We start from the raw sequence: 23,716 nt of genomic DNA, 5'->3' as shown, positions 1-23,716 counted from the left end.
TAATTCAGGATCGTACTCCCCCTCAATGAAATCCAACTTTGATTGTATCATTGCTAAATTCATAGAACCCGTACATTTTTGTGTTCAAAAGTAGCTCTAAGTAGTGGCAACAAAGTGATTACAATCCGGAGATTGCAGTTGGCAATGCGGTCTGTATCCTAGCAACGCTAGAGAAGCGGGAACCACCAGGCGAAAATTGGGCACGCGCACGTCACTCACCACTCAACAGCTACCCTCAGCGGCAGAATAATCCGTGCCTGGTAAAAAGTTCTTTAATTTTGATTCTCATTCACAAAAAGAGAGAAAACCTGAGAATGTACAAAAGATATTTGTCAGATTTAGGTAGATATTCCCAGCACTACAAAACGGTACCGGAGGACCCGTATGGAGGCACAATTTGTGACAGGTAAGGACGGGTTTTCCTTTCATATTGGACGAACGGGATGAACTGCCAATATAAGACGTATTTCATTTGGTGGTTTTTGTCTCACATTACTGTATTCAACGAATTATAGCAGAGTATACTACAACAATTTGAAACGTTTTTTAGATGTAGGCCTACATTTATAGATTCACTTCGTGTACTGCTATTATTCCTATTTTGATAGCAGTAGGGCAATATGTAAATTACGTTATAAAACATATAAAATCAATATTGACTCTAAAGCTGAGACATATACAGTATAAACCAATCCTAGCTTTTTGCTGAGATGCCAAATTAAAATGCCCACAATCAATGTGTGTATAAATGTCTGTGTAACAGCTGTGTGATTTGATCAATTTAAAGACTCTGACTCATCCAGTGATGAAGCTTCAAATGAAGATCGAATGGTGGGTGAGAGTATAATGTATTACAGTGACGATGAGGTTGTGTTAGATTAATTAAAATCATATTATCAGGATAGTTATTGTGTAGCCTTTTGCTTTAACTCAGGCTGATCACCATTCTGGCGGGACATCAGATGACAAAGGGGAGGATCCACATCATGAAATGGTAGTTTTTTGCATTGACTGATCCACAGACTTAAGAAATTGGACTCACTGGCGGACTTAACTGTGACTCTGCTACTTGGTCACTGATTTTTTTTATTTTTATGTATTGCCACTGCATTGCCACAAGGTCATCGTTCGTCCGTCATGTACTGTCTTTGTATCCTGTTTGAATGCTCTTTTTATGATGCCTGTCTCAGGAATAGCCCCTCTTTTTTATTGAATTAATTTGATTTCAACTTTTCTGTCTCTCAGAGTGACGATGAAGTAGAGATGGCTGCAGACGACGAAGGAACATATCAACAACATGAAATGGTACAACATAAACATGCAGGGATTGTTTTACTTATTAAAAAAAAAAATGTATTCTGTTAAAATCCATGACCTTTGCCACATTACAGGTAGCAGTAAGAGACAACACAGTTTTCTATGATGATGAGAATACAGATTTATCCGACACAAAAGAAGTTAAGTTACAAATATTTAACAAAATGTATCAGGAGTTATTTTATAACTTATAGTTAGCATTATTTTTCACTTTATGCACATACTTTCATCCGCAATGCTACCTTCCCATTTAAATATATTTTGTTGCTGCATGCTAACACCTGTTCCCTATAAAGATCCATCTTATCTTATAGCCTTTTGCTGTCTCTCAGTCTGGAGGGTCATCAGAGGACGGGGGGGAAGATCCAAACCATGAAATGGTATAATTTGTGCAGGTCCACTTTGTTCCAGAAAGACAAACTGGTGTTGCAAAATGTCTTGTAAAAGTAAAGATCTCCAATGAATTGTGTGTATTGACATGTGAAGACATCATAGCTAAATGTATTGCAATTGAACATGGGGGTAAGCTATATGTGATGAAAATGCCTTGGTTCGAGACAAGTTAAATGTTGAGGGCTAGCACAAACTGTTGGGACTCAATTTGTCTGCACATATATGATGATTTAAATGTGTTTTTATTTATACTATTATTGTTTTTTTATAACTCACTGTTTGATCATTAACTATATTTTGTAATGCATGTGTATTTGTGTCTGTGACTGGGTAAATCTGTATGGCTATTTCTAAATATGTGAGTAAAACGCCACATTGAAGCGCTATATGAACTCAGTTGTCTCATTCAATAACAACATGGAGAACATCTTTATCTAAAGTGTAATTCTTTGGCTATTTTGTGTGAAGATGTGTTGAAAAAGAAGATGAAAATATATTTTACCTAAAGTGAAACCAACTAAAACCAGCAATGAAAAATACTAAACAAGGTATAAGACTTGCATTCACATTTAAAAAAAAATGCATACAATGGGACTTGAGTGATTATCATGATACATACCATGGTAATGTCTGTAGTACCATTTGAATACTCTATGGAGTACCAGTTATCTGAGGTACCGCGGCATGTACTATAGTATCGGAGATACCATGGTACGTACCATGGTAACAGCTGTTGTACGACGGTATGTACCAGGGTTATACCATGGTATGCATCATGGTAACATCTGAGGTACCATGGTAGTACCATGGTACGTACTATGGTACACTATGGTACACTATGGTAACATCTGAGGTACCATGGTATACCATGGTACGTAATATGGTACGTAATATGGTACACTATGGTACGTACTATGGTACACTATGTTAACATCTGAGGTACCATGGTAGTACCATGGTACGTACTATGGTACACTATGGTAAAATCTGAGGTACCATGGTAGTACCATGGTAGTACCATGGTATACCATGGTACATACTATGGTACACTGGTAAAATTTCTTATGGGCTGCCTGATCTTTTTAATGTTTAATGTCAACCATTTGTGCAGATAGCATGAAGTAGAAAAGATCGCCGATGCTAATGTAGCGTTAGCGTTAGCATTTCTCCCCCGGGCTTAAATGGTGTATTATAGAATGATCACATCGGTGTGACAGTATTCTTCTAAGGGTTCACAAAATATGACTACTCTTACTGTTGAACATATTGGGTTACTTAATGTTACTTCATGTTAAGGCTAATAAAAATGAAAAGGCTAAGCCGGCTGTAATGCTAACTAACGTGCTTGCTACTAGCTAGGTAGCTAACTTGATCCAGCCACTCCTGGTCCTTTCATCAGACTGGAAGCGAAGGAACGAGCAAGACCCATTGCTGGTATGATAACAACCTGACCCACGACCTAAGCGCACAGTTATTTTGTTAAAGTTATCTTATTTTAGTGGAGGAAAACAATTGTGACATCAGTTAAGTGACACACTTACGCGACTGGGATTTGTAGTCTTTCTAGTTGCGTATCTTTCATAGTCTTATATTTCAACAGTTTTACGACAAACTGTGACTTTTTTGACATGGAAATTATTTTTTAAGATTGACAAACATCATATGTGTAATTCATGGCACAATTCAAACGGGATCGAAAGATAAGTTTTCTCTCTCCATTGACTTCAATACATAATTTTTCCGAAATAAGGTCCCATGGACCGGAAGTAGATGGGCGTGACTTCGCCCCTCTATCGTAAAGGTACTGCGATAACGCATTACCGCGAGAGCATGCGCAATGGCATGATTTTAGCTGGCCGTATTCAAGTTGTCACTGAACTGACACGTTTACTGTAGTGCAGGCATCCTAGAAGTCCGGACTCTGGTCCGGATCCGGACCGAACCACAACTGTCTCTGGACTCTGAGCAAATTATACTTTTCATATGTATTATTATATGTGTTATCTGTGATACATCGCCACAACGCAACGAGACAAAATTCTCCGCTATGTCCACTGCAAACAGCGCTCTGCATGTACGACTGTTCCACTGTCTGTGTGTGTCTGTCAATGCATTGGTCCAATCACATTCAGCATCCTGTCAGCGTTTTTTCCCCCCACCAACAGTCTGCAAATCAGAGGCACAGTAGGGCGGGTCTTTGCGGATTGCGGGAGGGGAAAATGCGTGTCTCGTCTCTTTCAACCTGTCTGAGTAAAAAAAAAAGTCAGAGCGAGAGTTAACAGCTCATCTAGTTGCGTCTGTACTGTAGTGTAGCTAGTAGCCTTTTTTTTCACCTACCGGGGTGGCATGGGGTGGCAACTGCCACCCTAACAATAGGCCTTGCCACCCCAGCTGCCAGTGACACCCCAGTTGGCAGCTTTGTTTTGAAAGAAAAGTTGTGGCTCATCGGACATTTATGAGAGAAAGTCTCTAATGTCCGAGTGCAAGTGAATGCAGCACAAGAGGCACGTCTTGTAAACCCCTCCCCCGGTCCTGGCGCGAGCGTGGAAATATGATTGGTGGCGATTTTATTGAACGGTACGGCGCAAAACTAGAAGCATTCGGACCCGAGTACTGAAGGAATGAGGTATTTGCGGTCTACAATGACAGAGAAGAGAGTGTCAAATTTGGCTGTACTCAGCATTGAATCAAAACGCAGTAAAGCTGTTGACCTTAATACGTTTGTGAGGCGTTTTGCTTAACAAAATGGTAATCGCCGCATTCAGCTGTAATAGACATGTCAACTTGATGCTCTGCTCACGGATGAGCATACAAAACTGTTAAGATGATGACCTTACGTGTGTAAATATATTTTTTTCTTTGTGGGGGTCTGCCCCCAAAGAACATTTTTATGTCCTGAGAAAGTCAAATAAGACGGTGTGTAAAACTACACTGCCCAGCCAAAAAAAAGTAACCACTTTGATTTAACTAGGCCAGTAGGTAAGGGCATTCCACTGGATAATAACTGAAGTATAAAATAATTCATGACTGAAGTGATGGAGACCATGTGAAGGCAAACACAAAGAGGAAATAACAGGTCAAATCAAGCAAATACCCCTCTCAGATTCCACAGCAACCAGAAGAACATAAATACTGGCTGGTGATTTGATTAATCAGCTTTGTGATGGAATACAAAATGCACAGTGCATTTCCTTAGCTGTGGATGAGTCCACTGACACTACTGACAATGCTCAGTTGCTGGTGTTTGTGAGATTTTATGATGAGGCAAAGGGGGAGTTTGTTGAAGATGTGTTGGGCCTGACGAACCTCAGTGGAAACTGAAGGGGGCAAGACATTTATAAAGCAATAATGGGAATGCTGAATGAAAGAAGGTGCAGCTGCCTTTATTCATAACTGTGCAGCTCTTACACTGTGACTCTGAGGGATCAAGCACAGACACAATAACAATGAAAACTGCTGCATACAGATTATTTTTGTTTTTGTAACCTCGTGTTAAGAATCTTGTTGCAATTGTTTAAAAGTTTGGATGACCCTAATAAACGGACCTTTGTCTTATTGAAAAAAAAATGTTGGACCTTTAAGATTTGTATTTGAGTATCCGTGCTGTAGTGTATTGTGCAGGTAAAACTAGTGCAGTTGAGTATATTGGCCATCAAAGAGTAGTAAAATGAAGAGTTTTACCTTTGCCCTTAGAAAGACATTTACACAACCCTACATCTACTGTGCGAAGGCCTACAGCCAGTTCTAGAGTTTGGCCTGCTAACGGAAATAGTGTTATAATAATTAGGGGTGCACCGAATGGGAAATTCTTGGCCGAAACCGATACCGAAAATAGGAAACAGTTGGCCGAATGCCGAAAGGCCGAAAATGATTAATAGAAATATATTATATATATATATATAATGTATACATTTTTTTTTAACAATGTTGTTCAGCTACCTGATTATGGAAAAAGACATGATTATGGCAAAACTTAACTTAAATAATAATCACTATTATGGGTCCATAAAACATTTATTCAGCACTTTTGAATGCATACAGTACTTTAATTCCAAGTCAAGTGCATTTTCTTTTCTCTGTAGGATAACTACAACAAAGTTCATTCAGAACAAAGCCAAGGTGCTTTAAAACTACATAAACATCTAGGCCAGTAAGCCTACAACAAAATAGTGTAAATAAAGACTGTAACAGCCAGGCCTTCAACAACAACAAATGCACCTATAAATTTGGTAATCTGACGTGTTGTTGTGATGACGTAATCAAAACGCGGCGACAAGCAAGGCGCGTGACCATGCTCGCGGCTGGCTCACAGCCAATATTTCTGCCGCTTGGAGATATTTCAAAATATCAGAGAAAGAGGCGCGGATTGCGATTTGTAAAACGTGTTCAGCTGACATTTCTCGAGGGCGTGTAACTGCAAAGACTTTCACCACTTCGGGATTATTCCACCACTTAAAATCAAAACACCCGGACAAATATGCGGAGTATGATCAACGTAACCCTGTTCTCTGACATTCGGTGATATTTATATTCGGCCGAAAGCCGAAAGGGCCTTTTTAACCATTTTCGGCCGATAATTTTTGGTGGCCGAATATTCGGTGCATCCCTAATAATAATAATAATAATAATAATAATAATAATAATAATAATAATAATAATAATAATAATAATAATACATAAGATTTGTATAGCGCTCAAAGACTCTTTACTTCACATCAGCTCCGAACAGAACCACAAAAACAAAAGTTTATGATTTTTAGAGATTGAAAGCTAGAGTGAATAAGTGAGTTTTGAGAGATTTCAAGAGTGTTAGCCTTTTGGATGTGACTGGGGGGAGGGGGTTCCAGAGGGAGGGGGAGGCTGCAACGAAGGAATTAATGAAATCTACTGACCTCACTATGTTGACCTTCTGGAGGCCCACAATTTGAATTCACACTGTTGTAATGTGGTTAAACTAGGGGTAAACAAGGTCATAATAAGCTGACTTTAAAGCACTCCTCTTGTAAACATGTTGGTCAAATGGGGTTTGGAAATACTTAAGATTTATTTTTATACGTGGGTTTGCTATCCTGGCTTCAAAATGGTGGAATGAGCTCCCCATTGAAATCAGGACAGCAGATAGCTTGCACATCTTCCGGCGCAGACTGAAAACTCATCTCTTTCGACTCCACTTCGAGCGATAGAATTACTAACAAAGTACTGCTAACAGAGCACTTATAGACTAATAAAGGACTGGCTTATCTAAAGCCAGTTGAGTAGCACTTGAAATGTTTGGCTCTATGAAACCTGATGTCCTTATATGATTCTGTTTTCTTCAGTGTTGTATCTTCCTGGTCGAATGTACTTATTGTAAGTCGCTTTGGATAAAAGCGTCAGCTAAATGTAATGTAATGTAATATACAAGCCTATTATATATATATATAATACATTTGATCTGAATTAATTTTGTACAGAACCACTGTGTAGCAAAAAACACATTAATAGATAAAACATTACGGTTGTGTAATTTTCATGGTGATGCTATTTTAAAAAAAATGTTATTTATTAACCCTTTTATTCGTGGGGAAAAAGAGGTACAGTTGCCATGCAATGAGCTATGTTTGAATGTGTGTTGTAAACATACTTAATTTTCTACCAAATAGAACACTGAGAACAAAAGTAAAACATACAATTCCTACATTATTGCAACTGATGGGCAATAAATAAATGCCTCATAACAAATGAATGTCATGGTTTATGGACAGTTTATCTACTGACATTAAATTAGATGTTTATACTTTTTTCCTTTTTTCTTCAAGCCTTCTCTGTCATACAGTATGTCGGTTATCAGGAGTTGATGTCGTTTTTTTAGATGAGATTGAATAAATCTTCTTTTACCATATTCATTGTCATCGGCATGTTTTATTAACAGACACTGTTGGGAAGTCATGACGCATCTACCAAAAAAACAAACTTTGATATAAACTGCAATGACACCTGATGCCAACCTTTATGTGCTATTATAACAAATTATCTTTATAGAAAATAAAGAACACAAATAAGACTACAATCATACACATTTTATTTAAAAGAATAAGCTCAGATAATTTGAGTAATATGTATATATACTGGCATGTGCATGTCAGACTAACAGAAGAGGGCAGTGTTGACCAAGAAATAACTCCAATAGGAAGACGGAGCAGAAAACCAGCCAACCTGTTTTATTTGTTTTATTGTTGAAATGCTTGGCTGTATATTATATGAATTGGAAAATGTCCAAACCCGAAATAAACAATTTCTTTCAAATGTGAGATCCCTTACTGTGATGCATTTTCATATAACCTACAAACTACAGCATGACATTTGCACCAGGCTTCAAAAGTTATGCATGGAAGAGGATACAGATCATGATACATGCATGCAAACAATCTTTCAACTGTAACTCTTATATCAAGCTTACTGTTATATTACTGGATAACTTCAGACTGATGCTTATTGAGTGACCTGACTGGAGACACCAAACCTGTGGCGCAGTGTGTGTTGGATTACCACACTGGGAATTAACAGAGGGAGGTTATAAGCCTGTCTAGGCTTGCCAGAGGCAGGGTGAGAACTACAGAGAGAGCCAGAGACAAATCCTGACCAAAGATGTGTAGACTGAGACAGTAGTGATGGATAGAAAGACACAGACAAATAGATAGATAGATAGATGAACTGCATGCATTTAAATATGATTAAAACTTGTGAACAATTGTGTTAATTTAATGTAAATCCCTCCTAGTTGGGTGTATTCTTAGTGAGTAAGTACACTTTGAAGTTGCTTCTCCAATGAAGAAAGGTGGCCAGTGTTAAAAGTCATTCTTAAGTGTGGCACTGATGATGGAAAGTTGTACTTGTGAGGGGGGAAATGGTCCCATACCTATGTAACATTCATATCATTTGAATTATGAATCAGAGTAAGGAGAACTCTATGTTCTCAGCTAATGAATATTTAAAGGATTGAGTATACAGATCATCATATTGACAAAGAGAGAATACTAATGTCCTCTTCTCTGAGTCTGATTAGAGGTTAAGCAGAATACAAACTGCATAATTTATTTTCATTCTTGCAAATGTTGTACCTTTTGATTTGGCCCCTTCTTTTTAGGTTTGATAACTTCTTTGTGAAGAAGTCCGTCCCTTTTTTAACTGGAATCCGGTAAGAATGCAAATAGGGGGTAATTGGTGTCCTTTGTTTTTAGAATGTCAAAGAAAGTTAAAAGTATTTCTCCTTATATGGTGCAAAATGTTTTATGTGCAAAAATACCTTCTTTGTAAGTACAATATGAGCCTTACATTTTAAAGGCCCATGCTCCAGTAGTTGACATACACAGAGTGCCCACTGTCCCCACTGACACAGACATTGTCCACAATCTATTAAATTGAATGTTGTATTTAAGTGGTTTGGAGCCAGGGCAAAGTTACATGCTTTTGTATCGTTCTAACTCCTCTCTCTGGTGGAATGTGCTTATTTCAGGGAGAGAGAAGCAGAGAGAGAAAAAGTGGAAGTGAGAGCCCATGCAGGTGAGAGTGTCTAACAGTGAGGAAATCAATATGATGTAAATTATTAAGAGCTCAGGAATGCGTCTGACCCCTACTGTCTTGCAGCAGGCTGGGCTCTGAAGGCTGGCAGGTGGACGCGAGCTTGGACTCTCCCTCTAACACTCATTAGTGGCTGGGAGCCGGGGCTCCTTGTGAGTGGGAAGGCAGGGATCACAGCGGGGAAGTGATGGCCCAGGCCTCTCACATCCCGGCTCAGCCTTCGCTCCGGCTCTGCCAGCCTCTCCCTGGAAGCTCATTAGTAAGTGCACTGATGCATAAGAGCTAGTCATTAGCTGGGCTTTTTTTCCGTCTTCATCTCTCTTTCCCCCGACACCATGTCTGATCCTGAAGACCGGTGGCAGTGCTGGTTTAAAAGAAGAGAAAAGTCCACATTACCGCAGGTATTCCAGACATATGGATATGAGACAGTGGTAGCCATCAGATTTCCTTCCTTTTTCTTTTTTTTTAAAGGGGGTGCAGGGTGTGGGTGTCAATTTGGAGCTCTTCAAATGGAGTCCATCCATAGCACTTCAAACCAAAGAGTAAACATTAGTGCTTGACCAAGACTTTGGCTGAGCGCCCCTTTCTTCCTCCATGGTTGGTTTTGATCTGGGGTATTTGCTTTTGCTGCTGGCCAGATCCCCTCAGCACCTGATGGTTGCCTAGGCTCTGAGTAAATAAGATCTGGGGCCCAGGCCTCTTTGGGGCTGCTGGGTAAATAAGGTCTCTGGTGTGTGTAGCGTGCCTGGCAGCAGGGTGAGCACTGGTGTGGGGGCCTCCAGAGACACGCCATCCCCCTTTTCTATATCTCACTGTTTAATTCTGCTATCCTCTCTCTCTTTAACTAACTCAATTCTCTCTCCCGACGCACACACAAACTCACACACAAACTCACACAAGCACAGACCTCCCTCTCAGCAGGCGTACGGATTAATGTTAGCCAATTGTACTTATGAACATTTATGCCTTCTTAAGCACTTGCTACCGGACCCATGTGTGTCCAATTTCATGGGATTAACTTGATCACTTGTTCAAGCAGATTGCCTAAATAAAAAGGAAACAAAACATTTCCCATTTACAGCGTTTGAACTCTTTTGTAAAGACCATACCAAGGTTATTCACATGCTTCGTCGTAAGCTTCCCTTTGCGATAGAGTTTGCAGATGGACTCTATTCGAATTTAAAGATCCTGTAATTAAAAATGTTTGAACAGCACATATGATCAAGCTCCCGGTCTCTGAGGAATAGTCTGGCATTTAGTGAGTCTTTAAATGTCAGAAAGATAAATGATGATGATGGCACCTGTTATAATGTAATTACTTTCTCAATGATAATCTTCCAAGCCCACAAACAAATGGATTTCATATAGCACTGAAAGATTAAACAATTTAACACCTGATGTCTCCATGGTTTATTAAAACAAAAAGTAGACATAGGGGACCGGCAAAATATTGAAGTCATTATATAGCTCAGCCTATACTTTACCTTTAGTCTCAAGCTAATGGTGCCCTTTTGTAAAAGACACAACTGTTTTCCAAGTTTTCCCTGTAAATGCATATTGTGCAGCAGCTCATATGACACTGTATTTTAATTTCTTTTCACAAGTGGATTTACAGAAAAAAGCTATGTTTAATGCTGTAGTGCCATTCAGCCTCTGTAACGAGGGATTTGCCTTTGTGAAAGTTTACTGAGTCAAATCTCATCAGCTTAATGTGATCTGGCGCTAGCCATGCTGGATCCCCTTGTGCCAATTAATCCAGGTTGTAACTCACAGACTCCTGCTGACCAATTCACATCCATTGTTGATAGTTTTTGGCTGCAGGAGCCTCAAAACCTCCTTGTTAGAGCCAAAAACCACAAGAAACCCACCACCTCTTCTAGCCCCATCATATTGTCTGTTGATTGCCAGCAATTAGTAAAGCCAGGCAGGCTGAGAAATGACAAGATGGGGCATGGCTATTGCAATGCATGGGCGTTGTTGGCTCACACACCAGCTGAAAGCCTCGACAATGTTTGTTAACCCAAGGGGTCACGACTGATTCACTAGCGCAGACGGAAAACAAGATTTATGTTGCACAAATCAATACGCAGTCAGACTTTTACAATTGCGGAGAGCCAATCCAGCCACTTCTCTCTATCAGTCGAACATGACACTAATGTGTTTTATTCCTGTTTAACCCAGCCAGTGATGAATCCGTTGGCAGGCCAAGACGGACACAGTTAGAAGCGGGTTGCCCTTGATTAGTTGGGGAGCACATGGCAACATGCAGAGGCTGATGCAACAGCCTATATATCAGTCTTCAGGTTTCCTGCTGGGGGTTGTTTATCCACAGTTTATGTATTGTGAGAGAAATCAGCAATTTACAACACAGTGCCTGACAATGTATCAAATGGACGAATAACAGTGTACATTGGGTGTTGATCCCACTCAGTGCTGTCTTAGGTAAATTAGAATGAATGCAGTTGCTCCAGTTCTCCTTGTGAGAGTGTTCACTGACAAACCTAACGGGTCCTCTTTATTCTCCCTGCCATCATCTCTGATTTCATTAACATTGCCTGTCAACCGGACACAAAAGGACACACACCTGGCAGAACACTTGCTGCAAACAACTCCAGAGTAAATTATTGTACAGTAGGAGTCCTCGTCTTACAAGCTGGCAGGCCAATAATGTAAAATGTGTTTAATGTCCTCTCTGCTTACCCTCTTAAAGGGGGGAATTGGGAAGTGGCATGGGTGACGGGCGGTATTCTCTGAGAATGGACCAGCAGGCACAAAAGAGGAGTGGAGTCTGGTGCCAAGTTCTATTTCAGGGGCTGCATTCCAATTGATTAGGAAGCTTGTGAAACAAACGCTGGTGACAGAAAGAAGAGTACGGCCCTGGCAACTGTTGGGCACCGTGCCAAGTGTACAGTCTTCCCTTGCAAAAATCTCCCTCTCTCTCTCCCTTTCTCTCCCTGCCTCACACACACATTAGTGACACATTAACGACATCCACAATGTGACCACTGGGATAACTTAGCAGCATTATCTCTGCATGTGATTATGTATTGGACCAGTGTTTGCTTATTCCGGTGAATTCCAGTGATACAATGGTTGTGAGCCAAGACTCTTCAAATGTATAGCCTTTATTTTAAAGCAATTTTTCATTTTATTTTAAAGGATAGCCGGTATCCAAAAATATTCCTAAATTTGCATTAAACTTGGTCCTTGACAATGAGTCCTGAATTGTGCTTCAGTCAAGTATAGTTTTGAAGTACTTTGAGTACTTTTAGCCTGATCTTCAAACTATATTAATCTATGTGTGTGTGAGTGTGTGGCACGGTGATAATAACCCTGAATGTGTGCATGTGTGTGTGTTTGTGTGTGTGTGTTTAAGGGCAAGTGGGTGCATGTGTCTGTGCATACGCCTGGTCTTAGCAGCACATTGTAAACCCTGGCTTGTCTTTATAGTGTAGTTAAAGATTGGATAAACAGTCTGAGTCTGGATTATTACTGGAAAGTGAAAGCATATGCACAATTTGCATTTTAATGAGCAAGTGAGCATTATAGCGCACATTGTCCAGGCAACAGCATCTCTTACAATGAAGCTGTGGCTTAATTCAGTCCAATATCTTATAAACATATTAGTATATCAGTTATCATTAATATTCCCCTGTAAACACTTTAAAATAATTTGAGAATATACAATGGTTTTCTTGTTTTGTTTTATCTTTAATGTATATTCAATATACACAAAGCCATGTGTGCTTGTGCTTTCTAAATCTGCTTTGATTGTGACACATATGAGGAAGCCATGCATATAAATTATGCATGGCTGACGCAAAGTTCAGTAGGCCGGTGCCAAACAAAACGCTGTTCAATTAAAAGGGAAGTAATGGCATCCCATAATAAAGGATATCTGTGCATACATCAACTGACAGAAAAGCATGATGGCTCATTCACGTCATGCTATGTAATTTAGTTAATGCATTTCCCCTTGCTCTTTAAAACACTTACACATTCAAATGTGCCATCATAATCTCTATGACAGAGGACATTAATTATGTTCGTTGGCTGTTCGCTGTTTCTTCACAACATCTCTGATTAAAATTTCACACATTGTAATGATGTGCTTCAGAGCTAGAAGCTGTGAAATGTACTAAGAAGTCAGTAGGCTTGAATTCCTTATTCTTCTGAGGTTTATCCAGCACAAAAAAAAACACATCATCCAAATCAAAACTGTTAAGTGCTTGAAGAAAAGCTTTATTTACATGCAAATTGAGATATATCTTAGCAAGTGGTTCATTAAAATATTGTGCAAATGAGGGAAAAACAAAGCAGTAACTTCTCTCCAGATATGTGGGTTCAAATTTCATTTTTGGGAAGTTTAATTAAGCAATAGATTATATTTTGAAAGGAGTGTTCACTTTAATGAATCCCCAGAGACTGCAGATAAACACTGCAATGGTATCAAAGCATTCATCTCTTAAATGGATGTGAAAATTAGGGATGTAAATGGATTTGAGCATTTATTTTCATTGCTCGTGGGAATATTTACTGCATAAAGACGACGCTTATGTAACCTACATTATACATTAACCATTTACATATACTTTCATTTTTGGAAACCACATGAATATTGCTCGACAATTTTCAAGGACAAACACTAAACACTTATTTAAAGCAGGCTTTTATCTTCTGCACCTGTCAAAAGAAAGGAAGCAAATAGCCTTTACTGTTTTATTTAACGTAATTCCATGTAGTTTATCTCTAACAACATTGCACAACCACTAAATTATCTGATTGTCACTCTTCTGTTTGAGTGAGCTCTTTTTCCACAGAGGAGTATGTATTGGGAGAACTGTCGTCGTTTTAGCTTTTTCAATAAGATGTTTGCCTGAGTGTGGCTCTATAGTCTGCAATCCTGAAACAGTGCAGAGTCAGTGAACCCTGGTACATTGTGTGATGGAAGAGTGCTACGTGCCCAACATTCACCTCTGTGAGGCCGGCTGTTGTTTTTCCCTGTAATGTCCATTTTATTGGGAATCTCAGCGAGCCTTCACACTACCTGCTGTGCTCAGCAGTGTGGAGAAGCCAGGGCCAGTAGAGTTGTGGTCAGTGCCTGTCAATCACAATCACAGGGATCAGTTAGCAGCCATCAGTCTGAGAAGCCGTACCCAGATGTTGCCTGTCTTCCATCTCCTCATGTTCTGCCTCCATAGGCTGTCCTTTTTCCATTACTTGTTGTCAAAGCTTTCCACCTTTTCACATCATAGACTTATATTGTTGAATACTTTTGATTATTCTATTCTGTGTTTGTTTTGTGTAATTTATTATTAAGCAATATATAGAAAAATAGATTCCTCCTGTAAAAGAAAAAAAATGTTATTTTCAACGTCAGGGGAGGCTGTTTGCTTTTGTTTGTGTTGAAGTCTATAAAGGGGAGGGAAGTGAGCAGTCAGAGGTGATAAGAAGGGAAAACCACAATATACTCTAGCTGCTGGAAAACAAACAGAAAACATTGATTATATCATCTTTACAGACACCCAACGCTCACTGTGGTTGATGTTTACCTGACACGGAGTAAACAGCACGTTGGACTGTAGACTCCTGCTCTGCATTTCATTTTGCTGCCGTGCCCCCGGTATACGTACATCTCTGACCTGTTCCCGCCCCTAATTTCCCCCATCACATTCAGAGCAGACCTTCCAACAGTCAGCTTCATTACACCCAATATCTTAAATCACCTCTCATGTGTTTCCTACCAGTTTGCAGCTTGGTCTCCTCTGAATCGCAGTCATTTAAATGTTCCTGTGCTGATTGCGGGTGCAGGTGGTAATACATTAAGGGACTGAGACAGCCAGTGGCAGAGTGCTGAAAGACCTTTATCCATTTGCACTAAGTTTCCCTTCACATTCGGAGGCATGTCGGTCTAATTAGGCCAATGGTTTTGACTGTGGCCATATTCATATGGGACAGCTCACTTTAAGTTGTACAACAAGGTGATTCTACATCGTATATACTCCACCAGGCCAATAGATTATGCCATGGTCTAGGGAATTTTTACAAGAAATTGTACATTAATGAAAGCAGAGAATGGCTGCGGAGGAGAATTGCGACAGGGTTATTGCTCTTTTCCTATCTATCTTTAAAGTAGCCTCATATCTCATGAGAGCTTATGCTGTATGGGGTGTTAAATACTTCTGATGATTTTGTTTCCTTAGCAGTGCAAGTGAAATGTGTTTTAAATTACTTACACAGTAGGTCTATTTACAGGTTTGTGTATGACATTTATTGTAAGTACCTTAATTTGAAGAAACGGGTGTTTTTCAGTGCTGCGTGTCAAATCAAAGGCTTTGGTTCCATTTTATAAAAATAACTTGTATCTCTGTTTGAACCTTGGTGAGTTCCCAGTGCGTCTCTGTCTCTCAATGATGAGCTCGTCTAGCAGGTAAAAGCCTCAGAAAGCCCTCGGTCCATTTCCATTCTAGCTTCCAGCAGTGTGAGTGGTGTGACAGCCTCTTGGGGGCAAAGGGATTATTGAGATCAGGCCTCCCCCAGCTCTATGCCTCTGGCCCAGCCAGCCAAGCCATCCCAGTCAGTTCCTCAAGCCCCCCGGTGCCTTGCTGAGCAGCCCACCAGGCGCACAGAGAGCAAAGAGGCACCAGGGACCCCTCTAATTGTCCATGCTTTGGGCGGCTCTCTGGCAAGCCAGCATAAAGGAGGCCCCCAGTCCCAAGGCTGTCCCACTGCTCCCCACTCAGCCCTCGCTCAGAGATTCTGAGGACGATATATATCTGCTTTGAGGCTTTATGTTTCTGAGGCCTTCATATAGTAAAGCTTTAAATTGTAAATGTCTCTGAAAGTCTGCTTTCAACATGGTCAGCGCTAGTGGTACAGCAGGGTCATATACTTAACTGCTCAAATGATTCAAATGATTTATGGCTTACAGATGTTCGAAATTTAATTCAGAGTTTCTCTAGTGGCTTTTGATGCTCATTTTCGACTCGAATTGTAAACTGTGGATAATTCAGATTGGTAAAGATACAATTATCATGAGAGAGATATTTGAGTGCATGTGTGCATGTGTTATTGCCAACATGTATTTGTCATAAATCATTAGAAAAATACTTTTATTTGTGTGTGTGTGTTAGTGTACAGTGCTGATAGAAATATATAATCCCTGGCCTCTTGATTTCGTACACAACAAAATGCAATCCATTTCATCAGATTAAAAACACCTCTCAACATAATGCAGTAAAACTCCCATCTCTGACAGTCTCAATCAAAAATAAAAAGAATGAATGGCTGAGCTGTTACGTTGAATTGCATTAGATTTGACATACTCGACCACTGAGTGCATGGTATGGCAGAGGGGTAATCTATATTATATACGATTTCATATTTTGTTTAGAAATCTGTACAAGTTGTCTGCTTGTCTGGTTACAGTTATCAGTCTTTGAATGCTGCAGTGAAGCAATATAACTGTTGTAATTTGAACAACTTCACTAGATCCTGTAATTTAAAAGGCTATACACAATAATACGTATTTTATTTTTATTTTTTCTGTTTGTGTCTTGAAAATAATACTTCAAGAGGATCTGATGTTAACCGAGGGCTTGAGGTATTGGGGAGGCAGTGGCTGCTGGGAACTGGATGAGGACTGACAAGGCCACCCATACAAAGGCAGGGGCAGCCTCTAGTCATCAGGGGGGGGGGGGGCGGAGTGGAGGCAAATAAACGAGCCGAAATAATAAACACACAATTACTATGACAATTGCTGCTTGTCTCTTTCCTGTTTGTATGTTTTGTGGTAGTTTATTACATTTTAATATAATCGACATGTTTATTTCCATTTCATGTAACATTGTCTGAACATAAAATATATGCTTTGGTTAATCTCTTATTTGATCATCAGAACATTTTAAAAGGAACTTAAAATGAAAACGTTGAATCAGGAGATTGTTGAGTGTCCTGACAAGGCTGCAGTCAAAATATGGTTTAAAATCTGTAACTGCTAATGTGTTGCTCCCTCACTCCATGACCAACCAAATGGAACTAAAAGCAATTATGAGCCACAATAACATTTAGGTAAGCATGCCATTTATGAGATTGGCAAAACATCACAATTATTGTGTATGTATTAGCAACTCATTAGCAACATACATATTGCACACCATTTAATTAAGCGTGATTTTGACACATATAATCAGAGACACTTTTTTTTAATACATAAGCAGAAAAACACTTTTCACATTACACACCTAAAATAGTTACTGCATATATCAATACTATGATGGTACATTTTTATATATATAATATTCATAACCTCTTAAAAATCTCTGACTTGCCAAAACAACATGGCACTTTTTACAAAATGATTGTCGAAATGTATTTGAGCCAAGCTCTGGCTGCTATTTCTGACTCGTTCTTCCTGACTTCCTCTTTAAAATATCTGGTACGAAGGTGCACGTGTTTTGCATATTGTGCGACTATTGAAAAAGTTATGAGCTCAGTAAATAGGTAGTTAGGCATGCTGGTCATGCCAGTAGTAGCTATGCAAAGGATAGCCAGACAATAGCCCCTAACTGGACTGTGACAGGGTAATTACTGTGCGCACATAATAAAATTCTCTTTACATAGGTCACCCGGAAAGTGTAATTAAAAAAGCGTTATAGATTATTTTTATTGAAGCAATTAAACCAAAAAGCTAAAAGTAATTACGTGTGGAGGTAATAATAGTGTTGGTCAACAGCATTTGTTTTGAGAGAGGGATTTGCCAGCCTCACCCCTCGAGTGCAGCCCAGACATCATTTAATTTACACTCTGCGATTTTATTATGTTAAACTGTTTTTGACTGTGTAACAATTATGTTTATAATGCCAAAACCTGGGCAGGATTTAATGAAATCATTATCATGTGTGATAATTGTGAGTAAATGCTACATTTGAATTATCATCTTCCTCTGTGCACTGAATTAATGAATCGTTACTATTCATACTACTGGTTTATAAATTGGCCGTCTTATCAGCAGTCAAAGACTTGGGATTATCAGCTTCTTGACTGTGTGGACTGTGCCAAATTCCTTGTGGATGTGCGCCTGTTCCCTGCACAAAGAAAAAAGGAGAGATAATATTGCGAGGTTAAATTCCACAATTTTCTCTTAAAAGATGTAAGGACAGCTATTGCACAAATGTGCTCTTGCTTTATGAGTGAAATCAGACAGACGGGTCTGTGGGGCATTAACATCCACTTGACTTTGAGTGCAGCCGATTTTACAAGCCAACACATACATGTAGCTGACACATCAACTGTGTTGATCTCTGCAATTGTGTCAGGTAACTGAATTCTGATGATATGTTAATGTGAAGGGGAAATATGTTGCCCTAGTTAGCATATGGGCCACTTGCATTTCAGAAACGTATTATCATTCAGCCTGCACATTTCTGAAAATCACAGCAATAATCTAATTGTCAGGTACGAAGAAAAAATTGCATCGCTTCATACATTGGGGTTAAAGATAATTTAGTAAGAAAAAAATTATGGAGAATACATTTATTTCCAAATCAAATACATTTGATTGAGGTAATTATGGTCGTTTTCTTCTGTGTGCATGCCAATGATTGACATTTTAAAACAGATTACAAAGGAACTTGTGAATAGAACGAATACATATAATTAAAAATGAATTAAAATTAAAAGTTCGGCAGCTTCTTTAGTGGAACGTTTGGAAAACCAGTGTCGAGCATCTCCCTGTAGACATCTGTTTGTGTCAAACATGAAGCAAGGATCTGAATGAAATGACATACTAAAAGCTTTATCCATAGGCACCTAATCAACTATATCTACTACTGTCTTCAACTCAATGCACCCCCGCCTACCACCATTATCACTTCCATCTACATCCTTGGTATCACTCATGTGTTAGAAAAAGCAGTGATAATAACCCTTAAACATGTGTCCTTTGATTGCTCTATAAATACCCTCATAATAAAATCACATCCTGGAAGAACATGTGCAATGAAAAAAACCACACATATACCAGCAAGGATTTTTAAACGAGAGGATTGTGAATGAAAGCGCAGGGTTGTGCTACTAATTTCACACGTTGACTTTGAGTATAGTATTTAACGGTACATCTTGGTGTATTTCTTTTGTTCCACCTCCTGTCATTGGGAATGCGAACAGCAGAGGGCAGCTTGAATACATAAATACAAACTAGAAGGATGCATCTCTCTGTCATCAAAGGCATGCGCTCGTTTACATCCCAGCTCTGCTCCTGTCTGACAGCCGGCTGGACCACAGAGAGCCGGGGCCTGTGATCAGCATCAACCCTATCACAATACCACACAGGGGACACGCTGAAGGAAGTGGGGAATAAAAGAATGGTGGAGTGACATGTAATTGACCAACACTGGCCAAGTAGCAGGTTATGTTTTGAAAGCCCTTTGTCAATTTGTAAGTCACATAAAATCTTGAGCTGTCTTTTTTTGTCTCTCTGCCTCACTCTTACCTGCGGGTTGCAAAGAGAGTTACAGCGCCGTGCTGCTGCAGAACAAACCTCAAAGACAACACTCTATGCAGTTTTTATTGTTAAACCTGTGTTCTGCCATTGTCTGCCCTACCCCCATGAGCCCCTTTCTCTCTTTCTCACTCTGCCTCTCTCTCTAACCCTCTCTCTCTCTCTCTCTCTCTCTCTCTCTCGCTCTCTCTCTCTCTCTCTCTCTCTCTCTGTGGCTCAAGATGAATCTGCCAGCATGTGCCCATGCTCTTCATCACTGTCAGGTGCCCCATGGTGGTCCTCCTCCTCCCTCTCAAACTGGGCACCAACCGCTGGCTGGAATTATTCCTCACCTCCAAAACTCTCCCCACTGTTTCTAAATAAATGTGGCTGTAGTAACCGAGGAGTGTTGCTCATCCATCTTTACCGAGCGGTGTGTGTGAGTGTGCAGTGTTTACGGAACTAGACAGAGAGCCTAATAAGCCGCACAGTCGGTGTAAAGACACAAAGGGTATAATGTAGAAAGTGTATGACATTTCTGGCATTGCATTGTATTTCCCCTCTATTTAGTGTCAATTACAGTACTAACTTAAGACTAGTTATAAGGAAACTGTTTTTATTGAACTCGACACAAGAATTACTGCTGTATTTAATTTGTATTTAAAGAACAAAAGGAAGCTTCAATATCTGTTGACAGATTGGTGTCTGTGTTGTTTGTGAGTGTCAGGATGTGTCTGCTAGGTGGGATGTTGGATGTTGAGGTTAACAATGAAAATGTGTTAAATATATAACACTATCTTAACGCTCAAGCACACCTACACATGTTGTATCATGCTGCATACTCCTGCTGTGGAACAAGGTGTGCAGCGTTTCCACTCCTATGCGTTGGTTATCAGCAGACAATTAAAGACCCCTTTGTTTTTGTTTGAGGTAATTAAGATCTTCCGTACGAGTGATGTTGTCCTTATTGTCCCCTGCTCCATGCAAATGTGATTATCTTTAAATCCTTTGTTATGTTTACTAAAACACCACTTCAGGAGGATACACACAACACAAAGTTAAATAATTTTATTTTGGATAACACGTGAAGAGCAGGTTGTAAGTCACTTAAATAAAGAAAAGCACCTGCAATACAGCTTGATTAGCAGTTCAATCAAATGACCTGCAATGCTGGACCCCTGGCTGATCTCCTGTGCAAAACGTCAGCCAGGATTCTTTCCCTTTTCAGAGCGAATCTCATTCCTCAACACAAATATCCACTTATTAAGTTCCCCAAGTTCAATTTTAAATGGTTTTGCAATTAACAAGTAAGCCAAGCTTTAAAATGTCACATTTATTGTATTTTCATATCTCTGAATTTCAGTCCTGAAGCAGAATGATGTGTGTTTTATAGCAGTTACGATAAGAGGCTTACACAGTCAAAATCTCAATATAGATCATTTGACAAACGTCTTTGGTGGCCACTCGTTAAATTGGTTTCACCCGCATATTTGGGCCTTATTTAAAAGATATCTTTGAATAATGGTAAGCAGTTTAGCTCCTCTGAAAAGGGGAGGCCGATGCAAATGAACTCCATTTCACTCTATTTTCTTTAATCTATAACATTGTAGTTTTTCTGCAGTCTTTTCTAAGAGAGTTTAGTTTCTATATTCTTGCATAGATTAATACAGCTTAGGCATACCTATCTTGAATTTAAGTCACTCTAATACTCCTCATTGCATATCAAGGACACAAGAACATATTATCTGATCATTCCTTGCATTCATTACATTAATGAATCGAATATGAATAAGTGTCCCTCTTCAAAAAGAGTTCATTACCATAAACATTAATATTAATGTCATTATGTGGTGATGCAGAGCTGCAATACCTAATGATGTGTATCAGTATAATAGTGTTTACAAAAGAAAATCTGAGAAAAGCAAAATACTCTTCATAATTATTCTTTTAAATGTGACATTTTGGAAACAACACTTGCTTTAAAATTATGGAAAACTAACTCATTTGCTTTTTTTGCAAAAGCAAAGCCTGTTCCACTCATCATAATTTAAATGCTTACAATTTGCAGTCTGCCACTTTGGAGTTTCAGGCAGGTAAGATGTATAAGGAATGCTCCTCTCTGTGTTTGCTTCTCTCAGACACATCTGTTTGGAATAACAATGACATCTGCTGAACATCACTGGATTTAAAACAGCTTCATTTTGCTCTGTAAACGGGAGGTTTTTTTTTGGGAAACAACATAACACTAGTTTATTATCAACAATTACATTTCATGGAATTAAATGTAAAAACAGCATTACATAGAGTCGCATTGAACATCTACTATTAAAAATCATGCTGCATGCAAGAAACGCATAGGGCAGATACTCATAGTAAAAACAAAACATAATGGCACACGTCCCAACTATGTGCCCTGAATATTCTGAAAAGCTGTTGCAGTTGGTCACTTTTGGTATCAAATTTATCAACAAGCTGGTTGTATTTTACCCCCACTGAAACGTTGGCTGTCAACAGAGCTCCCATCAAAAAGCAGCGGTACCATCCAGCGCCTAGAGCGCCTGGCTCTGTCCTCTTTTTCAGCCGGACTGGTCTCTGGCAGCTGCACGCATACACACTGGCCGAGGTCAAAGCTGTCACTTCAGAGGGCACTGTCAAATCTCAGCCAGCGCTGGATGATGTGGGAGTGCTCCCTACAATCACCCAGATGTTTCCAATCAGCTTGGCTTCTCCTACTCACCCATTTTCACCACCGGTTGAATTTGGAGATCTACCATCAACCACATGAAACATTTTATAAAAGTGAATGATAAAATCTGATTAAGTGAAATCAGTGCTGACATTTCCAATGATAATTTGCCCTTTACTTATTTGTTGTCGACCTTTACATTCCTATTGAGAGGGAAAATATCGATAAATAAAATACAGTGCAGATAAAGAGAAACATTTATGTCAGTGTGACTGCACTTTGTATATTTTGATTTAAACATTTTCAAGTTCTTCATTTAATGTCAAGAGATATTATGACAATTTCAGATACATATTGAGTGGATGTTTCATGCTGGTTTTATATCTATGTGTTTGTGTGTGTGTGTGTGTGTGTGTGTGTGTGTGTGTGTGTGTGTGTGTGTGTGTGTGTGTGTGTGTGTGTGTGTGTGTGTGTGTGTATGCATGTGTTGATTAGGATCTCTATTTGACTATTGGTTGTTTTCATGCCTATTAACCTGTTTATGTTGACCCTGTGTCCATTTCCCGTGCATATTATCATTGTTAATGACTGAGTGATAGTAACTCTGCCTATCTTTGTCTGTTTTCCATCAGTGTGACTGATAACTAATTAGCTTGATTAATCCCTTATGTAATTGTACTGGTAGTACGATTTATATATTGGTTACATTATATTGGTAATTTATTTTTTGCAGCTTTTAGATTGTGGGCAGTGTTGCAATAATATGGATTGCTTTTGCCTGTGTGTAAAACATGGCAGTAATACTGGACTGTCAAACCACAACAGTACAAATAATTTATTAAATGAGCAAATAGTGGGAACAATGCTGTTAGATTGTATGCTTTTTATTAAACCACAATTCAGTTGGTGCATAAAAATACTTTCAGTAATAAATAACACCTTCACTTACAATAACCTTCTACTTATATCATTTGCCTTAAGTAGAAACACATATTCTAATACCTGTAATGAGTAGGCAAATATTGCAGGGAAAATCTAAAGAATGTACCCTTAAGTTTTCTAATAAGTTGTCGGTCACTGTTTTGGTTACAAATGCATCAACAAGCTGGCAGTATTTTACCCCACCTCAGGAATTGGCAATCAACAATCATGAAAATCCAAAGTGCAGTGCTTAAAGCGCATGGCTGTATCCTTATTTGGATCTACTTATTCCAAACCTAAAGTTTTAATATTAAAGATAACACAACTGATTACAAGAAAGCCTGGTATTATTCCAGCAG

At 39.2% G+C, this 23,716-nt stretch overlaps 1 long non-coding RNA gene across 2 annotated transcripts in view; it reads left to right on the top strand.

Annotated features, from left to right (window-relative positions):
• LOC307028176 overlaps nt 1-10,604 on the top strand; it is a 38,529-nt gene extending 27,925 nt beyond the window's left edge. Inside the window, exons 3-4 of one of the 2 annotated variants that reach the window (XR_013804865.1) lie at nt 9,206-9,252; nt 9,340-10,604. This is a non-coding gene — a long non-coding RNA (uncharacterized lncRNA). Of the gene's footprint in view, nt 1-9,205; nt 9,253-9,336 lie in introns of both variants that reach the window. The other variant, XR_013804866.1, reaches the window with a different exon arrangement.
• Nucleotides 10,605-23,716: the final 13,112 nt, after the last annotated feature.

Source organism: Notothenia rossii (genome assembly GCF_949606895.1).
Source record: "Notothenia rossii genome assembly, chromosome: 2".
Taxonomy (NCBI): Eukaryota; Metazoa; Chordata; class Actinopteri; order Perciformes; family Nototheniidae; genus Notothenia; species Notothenia rossii.
The sequence above is the reverse complement of the archived record's forward strand: the minus strand, read 5'-3'. Positions and strand labels throughout refer to the sequence as shown.